We start from the raw sequence: 9,596 nt of genomic DNA, 5'->3' as shown, positions 1-9,596 counted from the left end.
GCTTTAGTGCCCGGTTGAGTACACAACAGCCTCCTTGCTGGTTTTCTCCTCTCTTTTCACCTGCGAGTCACCGGCTACTTCGCCCTCGGCTGCTTCCCTCTTCCTTCCTCCAGATCCCACATTTTCAGTGCCACACTTCTGGGGCCTATATTCTTTTCTCTATTTTCTCCGCTGCAGCATGGAATCCAAGATCTTGGCAAGTTACTTTGACGTGCTCAGTTGCCTTTTGAATCTCGTCAGGGATGAAAGGGAAGGAGTTCCCATGTGGAACTCGCCCTAACCTTTCTATTGGAAAGAGAAGGTATTTGGTTAATGAATTGTTTCTGCTTGCAGGGGACTCTGAACATTCACAACTAAGTATTGTAGATACAGCTGCTCCGGAATATTCGGGATAAGTACCTTGAGTAAAAGCCAGTTCGGGCGCACTCTCCAACTCCAGGCTCCAAGGTCAAAACCTTTCTGGTACCTGCTTCTTTGCACAGAGCGTAACGGGGTGGCTGCTGTAGGAAATGGCTTGTCAACCATCGTCCCCAACCTAAGGCCCGGAGAAAGAAGAGACTGGACTCAGCGGAAGTTTGTGACCCGGCGAACACACCCTCTAGTGAACACCGGAAGTGCGCTCCATTGGGGTAAAGGGGAGGCAGCTTTTTATAAAGTCCGTACCCTGGTTCCCGATTGGTTCCTTTTTATGTAAATGAGAATCCCTAATCACACAATTCTGATTGGTCTAGATTGAGACGTTCCGACTGGTCATAATCGTGCATTCTGATTGGTCTTTCTGGAGCTGCTCTGATTGGCCAGGTGCGAAGGAGACTACAGCCAAAAAGTTCTCAACAGAAGGGGCAGGTCTCAGCCCATTGGTTAAAAGAGGATGCCAGGAGCTCCCTTCGAAGGGTTGACTCAGAAGGCAGGGGACAGTCGCAGAGGCTGACAGCTCAGCCTGTGGCCTTCCCCTGACATGTAGAGGGTGTGAGAGGCCTCGGTCAGCAATGGCTGCAGGACGCTGATTATGAATTTGAGCTCAGGTACCCATGAGGAGTCCTTCTTAGCAGATAACATTCCTTCTGGAGTTTCGCAGGCTTCACAGAGGCCACACGGCCAAGGTTCAGGAGCAGTACGGCCAAAGTCTTATTGGAATGCCCCAAGATCATCCAAAGGACAAAGCCACGTAGGCAGTTTCGGAGAAGCTGTCACAAGGCCACTTTCATTCATCTCTCCATCTCCTGCAAGGCACCCACGAAACGTTCTCTTCGGCCTCCATGGTTTCAGTGATGCCTAGGACTTTCCTTCTGGCTCTTCCTTTGGGTTCGGCTGCAGCCTATGAGGTGAATTCACCATGCTTTAGAATTGTTGCCGCACCTCTCATCTTGCCTGTCATCTGGCCCCTTTTGTTTGGCGTTGTCCTGTAGGACAAGGTAGCTGACTTAATCCACTTGGGTCTGTTCTGTCCTTACCTGCTGCCAAAGCTGTTACACAGTGACAAGGCCCTCCGAGCAGGGCAGTAACCCCTGCTGCACAGAGGATGTCCGGCCATTTGTCAGCAGCTGCTTGTTTGGGATGCCCTAGGAAGCCCTCCCTACCACAACAGTGTCTCCCAAGAGGTTTCTGAATGCCCTGATCCTGTGCATTCACAACCATCCAAGTCCTACCCCAGTGCCATCCCCCAGCTGGAAGTGGTCTGCCAGTGACTGGGGAACTTTTTCTTACTGAGGAACCAAGGGCAGAAAAAAGAATTCTCTTGAGATCTAGGAATGCTCACAGCAAATCGCAAAGCCTTCACCCAGCGCTGCCCTGAAAGCCTTTGAGGCTGGGATGGCGGATAGGTTTCGCCAGGAGATCCGCTGATAGCACCCGTCTGAAGGATCTTATGAAGAAAGATTCTGAGGCCAAGGCCCTCACAGAAAGAGATGCTAAAATCGATGAGTAATGTCTGTCGAAGCAGAGGAAGGGGAGTGACGCCAGTTCTCCCAGTTGGTATTTACCTACATCTGTGGTGTGGGGGCATGCCTGCATCTTGAAAAGCTCACTTGGGGAATTAAAAGGGAGTTTTCTCAGCTTTTCCTCATGAATATGGCATTACCTATAAATCCACTTAAATCTATTTTCTAGAAAAAAATTTAGGACTGGAGAAAATGACTTTTACTTCCATTTGACTCCTTTTTAAAGGAGGTTTCTAAATAAATCACCTGGAAATACTCAAGTTATGAATGTTTCTAAACCAAGAGGTCTTTGTAGTGTTGCTCTTGGTTCCCGAGCCCAGACTTCTCCGCAGTGAAGTTTGTCACTGGGATCTCGGCACCATTAGCAGCTGCCTAGGTTTGTGGGAGTGGGACGAGGAAAAGGGGAGTGGAGAAACTGGCCTCCCGAGGGGCTTTGTGAGTCTGGCACTGTCTTTGAGGGGCTGAGTTGGGATGACAGATGAGAAGACACAATTTTTACAGGGAGAAATAGAGACTTGGAGAGGTCAAGTAATTTTGCCCCATGGTCAAACATCTGATGTATGGCAAGTTTAAACCCAAGTCTGTCTCAGAAAAAAAAAATCTTAAATAAATGCACTCAGATTTAAGTAAATGCAACAAAATGATGCATTAATATTTTTGGGAAAACAGCAGTTATGTAAGGCGTAGAAGAAAACGGAAAGCCAATAAGCTAAGGAGCCATGGAACAAAATTAAGTGAAGCTATAAAGAAGATTCAACTTTATGAATTCTGAATCACATGGAGTAGACATGAAAGAAGGCTGTCTAAAAAGTGAAGTCAGAGATATAGAATTATGTCAAGAAATACTGTTTTAGGCCCTGGCTGGTGTAGCTCAGTGGATTGAGCGCGGGCCTGCGAACCAAAGGATTGCAGTTTGATTCCCAGTCAGGTCACATGCCTGGGTTGCAGGCCAGTTCCCTGCAGGCCAACTCCCAGCAGGGGATGCACGAAAGGCAACCATACATTGATATTTCTCTCCCTCTCTCCTTCCCCTCTAAAGATAAATAAATAAAATCTTTAAAAAAAAAAGAAATACTGTTTTAGAACTCTCAAGTATATATAGAAACTTCTCAAATGACTAGGTAAGAACAACTTCCCTAGAAAGAACAAAGAAATCCTGTGCTTTTCCTCACTTGATTTTGGAATTCGATCAGCCACCATATGCAGAAAAGCAGTATTTCTTATCACCCAGAGACCTATTCTGTCATTTTCCCTGGGTGTGAAGAGGTGTGGTGAGAGGCCTCCCCGCCCCTAGACCTAATTCAGGCAGGAGCTTGTCTGCAGAACCTACCAGAATAGACTTCATGTTACTCATCTCAAAACAAACAAGAAAAAAGCAGCTTATATTTTCACTGATGTTCTTTTGTTTTCTATTTTACATTTTGATTTCTGCTCTTACCTTCTTCATTCCCTTTGTTTGCTTCCTTGGGGTTTCCCTATTCTTCTTGGTCTAGTTTCTTAATGTGAAAGCTGAGGTCATTGAATTGAGAGCTTCCTTCTTTTCTCCTACAGGAGTTTGGTGCTATGAATTTCCCTCTAAGCATTCTTTAGTTGCACCCCACAAATTGGGTATGTCATGTTTTTACTTGCTTCAGTTCAAAATAATTTCCCACTAATATGTTTTAACAGACCTTATTTTTAGAGCAGTTTTGCATTCAGAGCAAAACTGAGCAGAAGGAGTAAGAGATTTCCCATACATCCCCTGTCTTCTCCCAGCATCCCCCAAGATCAACATTCCACACCAGAGTGGTCCACTTATTACAATTGATAAACATACATTGACAGGTCATTATTACCCAAAGCCCGTTGTTCTCATTAAAGTTTACCCTTGGTGTTCACCCATACATTCTGCAGGTCTGGACAAATGTATAATGACATGTATCCACTATTATAGTATCACACAAATAGTTTCACTGCTCTCAAATTCCTGTTTACTCCGCCTATTCATCTCTCCCTCCCTACTAGTCCCAGGAAACTACTGATTTTTTTTACTATCTCCATAGTTTCCAGAATGTCATCTAGTTAGAATAACACAATACATAGCCTTTTCACACTGCATGTGAGTTTCCACTATGCCTCTTTATGGCACATTTCTTTTTAGTGCTGAATAATGTTACATTGACTGTATGTGCCCCAGTTTATTTATGTTTGCTTACAGAAGAACATTTTGGTTGCTTCCAAGTGTTGGAAGTTATGAATAAAGCTTCTATAAACAGCCTGGTGCAGGTTTTTGTGTGGTTATAAGCTTTCAACTCAGTTGTATAAATACCAAGGAGCACGATTGCTGGATTGAGCGCTAAGGGTAGGTTTAGTTTTCTAAGAAACTGCCAAACTGTCTTCCAGAGTGACTGTACCACTGCTTTCCCAGCAGCAATGAATGAACGTTACTGTTGCTCTACATCCTCGCCAGTCAAAATACTTTTTAGGCTTCCTTTAACCCATGGATTATTTAGAAGTGTTAGTTTCCAAATACTTGGGAATTTTCCAGACATCTTTCTTTTATTGGCTTCTATTTCAATTTCACTAGTCAGTGAACATATTTTCTAGTATTTGAATCCTTTTAAATTATTGAGACTTGTTTTATGGCCTAGAATATAGTCTAACTTCATAATTGTTCTCAGCACATGAAAGAAAAAATTATAGTCGTTGGGTGCAATGCTCTACGAATGTGAATTAGGTCAAGTTGGCTGTTAGCTTTAGCTAAGTCTTTTATACCCTGACTTTGTTTTCTTGTTCTACCAATTATTGAGAGAGGAGTGTTGAAATTCCCAGCTATCACTGTAATTTTGCCTATTTCTCCCTTCATTCTATCAGTTTTTGCTCCATTCACTTGAAGCTGTTATTAGATGCTTCAAATTTTAGGATTGTTGTGTCCTCTTGATAAATTGACCCCCATTATTAAATGAAACTCTTTATTCCTAGTGGTAATCTCTTTTCTGAGATTTATGTTGTCCAATATCAACATAGTCACTTGAAGCTTACTTTTAGATGACATCTTTTTTTTTAAAAGAGACATCTGTTGAAGAAGATACAAGATAAAAGAAACATTTTACATAGGACAATGATGCCTCAGTCCCCTTCAAAGCAGGACCTTGGGACCTCACACAGTTCCAGCCTCCATCAGCTGCCCCATCTTATTTTCCTGAATCCATCAAAGTTCTGAAATCTCTTCCCTGTCAAATGTGATTTTTGTTTTGGGAAAAAGCAGAAGTCACAGGGTGCCAACTTTAAATGTATTTGAGTCTTTATATTTACAGTGAGTTTCTTGTATACAGCATTTCATGTAGGTAAGGTTTCTGATTAGGTGTTTGTGCCTAATCAGTTTTGCCTTTGATATTTAGATATTTACATTTCATGTGATTTCTTATATGATTGGGTTTACAATGGTTTATACCATTTTGATATTTGTTTTGTTTGCTGTATCTGTTATTTGTCCATTTTCCTTTTGTCTTCTTTTGCATTGGATATTTCATTGCTGTTCTACTTTCCATTCTTTGTTGGCTTACTAGCAATTTTTTTAAGTGGCTGCTTTAGGTTCAGTAGTATACACCTAACTTATTAGCCTACACTGAATAGTATACTACTTCACATATAGTACAAGAACAGTGTAATTCAATTTACTCTCATCTTTGTTTTGTCATGTTATACTTATACATTTGTTTTACAAACTTCTGTATATGTTTTTTGCTTTAAACTATTATCATTTAAGGTGACTTTTAAAGTAATTTTTTTCTATTATTAGCTGATACCAATTCCATCTTGTATCAATTCCTGATGCCTGGAGAACTTTCTGTAATATATTGGTATCTTATATGTCTTTGCCTTTATTTTTGAAAAGTATTTCTACTGGGTGTAGAGTTACAAGTTGATGCCCTGGTTGGTGTGGCTCACTGGATCGAGTGCCAGCCTGTGAACCGAAAAGTCACCAGTTCAATTCCCAGGCAGGGAACACGCCTGGGTTGTGGGCTGGGTCCCCAGTTGGGGGTGTACCAGAGGCAACAGATCAATGTTTTCCTTGCATATCGCTGTTTCTCTCCCTCTCCTTCTTCCTTTCTTCCCCTCTAAAAATAAATAAAATCTAAAAAGTTTTTATTTAATAAAAAGAATTGCAAGTTGACAAAATATTTTTTCTTCTTTTCAGTAAAAGTCATTTTATTGTTTTCTGGGATAGCATTATAGTTACAGTAACACTTAAATGTCATTGATTACTAGTTCCGTCATGTGCTTTTGGGGGCCACCTTCAATTTATTAAAGTTTCTTGCTTTGGTTGTTTTCTTGCTTTTTTAAATTGGAAGAGTTTTTAAATTAGTGAGAAACTGTCTACTGATTACATCATGAGCCAAACTACTTCGCAAACTTTCTCAATCATATCGAAAAAAGTTTTGGTAAGACAATGAGATTTGAGGGAAGGGGAGAAAAAAATTGGCATCCTTCTTTTCCAAAGAGAAATGGAGAATATACCTACCTCCTCAGCTACTGATCTAGGAATCCCCAGGGGGGATTCTGAGCAAATTCTTGATCCACCTTGAGTTTCTCAACATGCTGTAGGGAACTGAGTGTAAAAAATGAGTATTTTTTTTGTTTGAACTATTCACCATTTATGATCATAGAGCATAGTTAGTGGGGATTAATTTTGCCTGTTTTACCCTTTATTTAAAGAAAGACATACAATATTCTTTTATACCTGGCTTTTTAAACTCAACATAATGTTTCTGAGATTCATTCATGTGTTGCATGTAGTTATTAACTGCTCATTCTCACTGCTTTAAAATAGTCCATTGTATGAACACACAAAAATGTATTTACTCATTCAACAGTTGATGGATATTTAGGTAGTTTCTGGTTTAAGGCTATTGCTAATATTGTTGCTATAAAAATTTCAGAACATATCTTTTGATGAACATGTTTGCATTTTATTGGATGTATACTTAAAAGCAGAATTATTAGATTCCATGATGTGAATATTTCACTTGGGTAGATCTTGCCAAATGGTTTTCCTACATGTTTGAATAAATTTACATTTACGAGGACCGTGTGAGACTTCTGATTCCTTCCACATTTTGCTGACCTTCATAATTTCTTATACCTACTAAAATAGTACATTAAAGAAATCTATCTCTCTCATGAATATGCATGCTAAAGTTCTAAATAAAAGATCAGCAACTGAAATACTAATTCATAAGAAAAGAACAACACATTATGACCAAGTAGGTTTTATTCCAAGGACACAAGAGTGGTTCAATGTCAGCAACCCCACACACAATCTAGCTAGTCAACAGATTAAGGAAGAATAACATATGACCATTCCAAAAGATGCTGAAACTTCTGCAGCTGTTCCTAATGAAATCTCTTGTAAAAGAGGAAATAACTTATTTAATAATATTTTTCACTGAATAGCAACACAAATATTCTAAAGAACTAAATACTCAAACTATTTCAACTGAAATCAACAACAGAAATACCTATCACCATTTTCACTCAACACTGTAACAGAGTTTTAGACAACAAAGATTCTAGAAAAGGATCTGTCAAACACTTGGAAAAAGTTCAAACATTTTTGTGAGAGTCATCATTATACCACCAGGGAAAGTTGCTGGAATTACCGAGAAAATCTAGAAACTATATTAATAAATTCATTGTATTCAAGATAAGCACACAGAAAAAAATCGGCTTTTTATTTATAATAAGCTTTTAGAAATGGAAATGGGTTTGAAAGTCCATTCACAATAATGACCAAAAGCTAAGAAACAAGAATTTAATGAAGAAGGTGCACGACTTAAAGGAGGAAAACACTCAGCACTCACTGAAGATGCAGACAAGGTCTGAGCAAACAGAGAGTGAGATGATTCTCTTAGTTCTTAGAAGACAATACCGTATGTCAAATTACCCAAAGATAATCTGTAAATTTCATGCAATTTCAACCCCTAACTGGGTAAAACGATTACAAACTTCAAATGCATGAGAACAGCAAAGAAAGGTATTTTTAAAAAAGCAGTAGGCAGGAGTGCGGGAGAGAAAACGCTCTATCTTGCCATTTTATAAAGTCCCTGTATACAAACATTGTAAGTCACCGTAGTTGAATTCATATGATATTGCCATATGTAAAGAGATCTGAAGTCAGACAGAAAGGGAGACTGAAACATCCCATTATATACAAAATTTAATATATGACAAACTTGGCATTTCCATTCATTGGGAAAAGATAGTTTATTACTAAAGGGTGTGGAAACTGGCAAGCCACTTAGAAGAAAGTAAAGTGGGATCCATCTCTTGTATTCAATACAAAAACAAAGTCCAAATGGAGCAAAGACAAGTGTGAACACCGCTAACGACAAACACCAAAAATAAAACGCTGACGCCATTTGAGATTATACATGCCACCCAGGGCTGAAGACCTTTATCGATATAGAGTACTCTGAAATTTTTATATATTCACAAATGTCCATATATCATAAAATAATATACTTCACTATATACTAATATAAAGTTTTGTATGGGAAAAGGAATTATAAATATGGTTAACAAATTATAGATTTGGAGAAAATTGGCAAATTAAGAGAGTTTATATACAATATACAAAGAGCACTTACAATTTTTTAAAAGACTGCAAATATGAAAACGTTCATAAAACGAAAAAAAAGAATGAAAAAGTAAAAACTTTAAATGTGAATACAAATATAAATATGCAGTTCCCCTTAAGAGTAAGATCCAAATGGCTAAGTTTTCTATGGAAAATATACTGATTAATGTGGTCCACAGGCAACTTACAATAGTTAGAAAAAATGTTCGCAACCAAAAGTAGAAAGTCTTTATATACTATACAAAAAGCTCCTACAAACTAGTTAAATAAAAAAGCCAAACACAATATAAACACGGACCAAAATATGAAAATAAAAATAAATGTAAAGGCAGAAGCAAGAATATAAATATTTGTGGTAGGCAGAACCTAAGATGCCTCCCAAGATCTTTGGCCACTGGGTGACTCCCTTGACTATGCTACACTTACAGGGTTCAGGGACTTTGCAGGTGTAGTTAAGGTTGCTAAGCAATTAGCCTTAACATACAAAAATTATCTCCATAATTTTATCACCTAACCTAGTCACATGAGCTCTTTAAAAGCAGAGAGTCTTCTCTTGGTGGTAGCACAAGAGAATACAGAGGGGTGAGCACAAGAAGGGTCTAATGAATCCTCAATAACTTTGAAGATGAACGTAACCACCTGCAAGGACCAGAAAGTAACCTTTAGGAGCAGAGGACAATCCTGGTGAATGGCCAGCAAGGAAACAGAGACCTGTGTCCTACAACTGCCCTGCACTCTAGAGTCACAAGGAATCAAATTCTGCCAACGAAATAAACTTGGAAATGAATTCTTCTTTAGGACCTCCAGTTCAGAGCCCCGCCTGGCACACACCTTCATTTCAGCCTTATTGGGCACCAGAGAACCCAACCAAACCTGCTTGAAGCTCTAACCCACAAGAGCTATGAGAAAACATGGATTCTGTTTTAAGCCCCTAAGTTTGTGGTGATTTGTTATGCAGCAGTAGACCACTATTACAATAGTAATTTAATTGTGAGTGAAATTCAAATGACCAAAGAACATAGAAAAAAATTGTCCAG

This window comes from Sturnira hondurensis, unplaced genomic scaffold (assembly GCF_014824575.4).
Source record: "Sturnira hondurensis isolate 20B ecotype Veracruz unplaced genomic scaffold, ASM1482457v3 Scaffold0016663, whole genome shotgun sequence".
Classification (NCBI taxonomy): domain Eukaryota; kingdom Metazoa; phylum Chordata; class Mammalia; order Chiroptera; family Phyllostomidae; genus Sturnira; species Sturnira hondurensis.
This window is presented reverse-complemented; position numbering follows the sequence as displayed.